This window comes from Olea europaea, chromosome 2 (assembly GCF_002742605.1).
Source record: "Olea europaea var. sylvestris chromosome 2, O_europaea_v1, whole genome shotgun sequence".
NCBI lineage: Eukaryota > Viridiplantae > Streptophyta > Magnoliopsida > Lamiales > Oleaceae > Olea > Olea europaea.
The window spans coordinates 3,959,057-3,962,501 of record NC_036238.1 but is presented as its reverse complement, the minus strand read 5'-3'; the positions used below and the strand labels follow the sequence as shown (position 1 = coordinate 3,962,501).

The following is a 3,445-nucleotide window of genomic DNA, read 5'->3' as shown; positions in this document are numbered from 1 at the left end:
GACCCATGGATTCGCCCCTAAATACAATACAGTAGAAGTGACATCATATTTTGCGATTAGGGCTTCTTCATATGCTAACAAGAGCCGATGTGCCAATGCGTCAAAATTTAGTGGGGAATAGCATATCGCAACTCATTTATAGGTACCAAAAATTTTGGTACAATCCCAACTTTATACTTCACAATTACCATCTTTAGCAGCCAATGAAACCATTATTTCATCAATTCCTTTCTCCATGTGTAGACATGGGTGTTATCTTTCTTGAGCAATTCCCATAGTTCTTCTGCATACTGAGCCATCCGGTTTTGGATGTACATCTTTTCACGTTTCTCCTAAGTTTGTTCTCTGCTAACTGCAAAGTCTACCCTGAAGTTACCTGGGTTTTTCTCCTTCATTTTCTCAAATTCCTGTACCATTAGAACATCCACAGTTTACTACTGCTGACAACTAATATCCAGTTTATTATTGGACTATCGTGAATTATAGGAAACGTCCTGGGAATGATGATTTCTGTACCACAGCAATTAGAAGTTAACGAAATTACAATGAAATTGTTCTTTTCTACGCCTAGCTAGTTGAAATTTGTATACTTGTGTCTTCTACTCAATTTTTTGATTGGAAGTTCATCGTACAGAAATAAACAAGTAGTCATATTAGTTTGTACTGATGTGTGAGCAATTTAATTCACCTCTTTGTAGAGAAGGGAACTGCTAGTCGGAACCCCCAAGAAAAGCCACGCTAGACCATTGAACTGCAGTACAAAAAAACAAATGATCTTCTTGATATTGTTATTTAAAAAAAAAAAATAATAATAATAATAAATAAAAAAGGGAAAGGAAAGGCGAGATTTAAATAAGTCAGTTAATTATGCTAGTTATATAGATCAAAGAACTCTATATATGAATAGCTGCAGACAATTGAAAATATAATGTGTGTCCCATGAAAGAACCTTCTCAAACTAGGATTTGAAATTGGCATTTATCAATTTCACACAAAGACAAGATGCACATACAAGTCTATAAGCACCATTTTCGAGCCTGTAAGATTGGGTTCCATCAGAAAAGGAGCGCCCAAGCCTTTAAAAATTGACTATTATTTATATATTTAACCAATGCGGGATTTACCTTTAATACAGCCCACTTGAAAGCTTGACTAAAGGAAGAGAATTGTCATACCCAATACAATGCATTGTACACATTCAAGATTTCATGTTTTAGGCACTACTTCGCAACAACCAAGGTTGCCTTTAAGTTCACATACTAATATGTGGCTGGCCAATGTTTCTTCCCTCTAGATGCTTCTAGTAATTGTGGCGGCACAATGAAATGAAGTAGGTCATTTTGTTTTTCTTTGTTTATTATTAAATGCAATATAATAGGATCAAGAAGACAATATAGATGTTAATGAAGAAGATATCTTAATTGCCTGTGACCTACCTTGTAGTCATCGTGCTTCTCAAAAAACATTTTCCACAAAAATGAGCGGAAAGGGGCAATTCCAGTTCCGGTGGCAAGCTACAATGAAAAAATTCTAAATTTAACGAGGCTCAATCGAAATGAAAAGTTTAAACATAATTTACAAATCCAGCAAAGTGCACAATGTTTTAGATGATAACAGAAGAAAACCATCAAGACATTATACCATTATAATGGTAGCATTAGGATCTTTGGGCATGAGCATCTCTTTCCCAACAGGTCCTGTGATCTTCACTTCAGCACTTCAGCTCATGTCACCTGGAAACCAGATATTTTCAAGGCAGGTTGTACAGCATAAAGCATGCTAAATTGACAGGAAAATTTCTTACTCAGAGGTGTTCAATACAAAAAAAGTATCTTCATCTTACTTTACAAACTGAGAACATGTGTATGCTTATTGTACACGTTTTCTTTTTTAATTGTAGAGTGAATTCTTACATAAGAAGTTTGAGCAAACTCCTTTCACTATTTCCCCTTGCTCATTGGTGTAGACAAGCCTTTTGACACACAAAGACACCTATATGAAGTGATAAATTGATAATAAATTTATCGTCAAATATAAAGAAAATAAAAATAAAAATTGACAGTTATTGTCTTAATATTGGACCCTGCTAATCAAGATACATATAATACCTAAAGCTGAGACTTACAATCTTGGAGTCTCCAAAGTCACCGAGGGCACTGCTGGCAATTGAATACAACCTCAATTTGTGAGGCTTCCCGTTCTTGTCATTACCATCTGGAATCACCCCCAGTGGATTGGCCTTCTCCGTAGGGGATCTCTCCTGATCAACACAGCTAATTAATCAGGTTCAATAAATGGAACTAATCACCATTGCAGATGAACCAGTTGTTGTTCTTGTCACTATTGTACTTCCAGTGATTTTTATATTCCGAAGGTAATCCTGGGATTATTTGCATTATGATATTCAGGCTGTACTTTTCCAGCTTTATATTATATCCATGGCTTACAAAATTGAATATAAGGAGGCCTATCCCAGCCGATTTGAGCTGTAGCAATCACCATAGATCCAATAGACATCCATGTGTTCCTCCCTTTCTATGAAGGCAGAATATAATCCCTAAAGCTAAGGAAGGGCAGGGCCAGTTATTCACGATACCAATTATTTCGTTTTCTGGAATTGGCAGTGCACTAGTCAACTTCAATTATTTTCTCTCACCTTTAATATCAAGCCTTAATAATTTTATCTTTGAATCATAAATCCAGCACTAGCACCTTATATTTTTAGTCTCGTAACTAATGCACCTTATATTTTTAGTCTAATAACTACTGCATAGTGTCTTTTTATTTATTTTTTTTAAAATTATCAATACTAAATTTGCATTTTTGCATTAGCCACCTCTACTTTTTATATATCTGATTATAGACACAAAGATAAGGAACACATTACCAACTAAGAATGGCCAAAGAGAGCCACTTCTGTTGTAAATTCATTACTTGAGAATGAACCAGATCTCCCCAAGTAGGATTCAAACCTATGACCAATTGCCTAACGATCTGTTTGCTGCTGAGCTACTAAGTTCAAAATGGAATAAGACAATGTTTCTAATTAAGTCAATTCAGATCACTCCAATGCTTTATTGCCTTTGTTTGAGTTCAGATTAATGGGTAGCTTGTGAATCTACATAAATTTTATCAAGTATGTGAAATATTATAGCTGAAAGTGCTGCATATAAAATTATGCAGTCTTTTGTCTATTTGTCTAGACAAGCCTTGGCTAAGTCGTTGATCTTGACTAATACTTTTCATTTCCCATCTGATTGAATACCAATTTTGCTCCACTTAACATCATCTATCCCTATGGGGATTTTTCAGTCATAGTTTCTATAGGAACTGGATGGTGATCCTATTTGGTGAAAGAAGTACCTTCTTCTATCAATAGCTTATTATTGAAATATTACTCAAACCCATGTTAAACAAAATGCATATAAAATGAGGAAATGTTTAG

General features: G+C 34.9%; 1 pseudogene; it reads right to left on the bottom strand.

Annotated features, from left to right (window-relative positions):
- Window positions 1-6: 6 nt before the first annotated feature.
- LOC111408941 overlaps window positions 7-3,445 on the bottom strand; it is a 9,770-nt pseudogene continuing 6,331 nt past the window's right edge.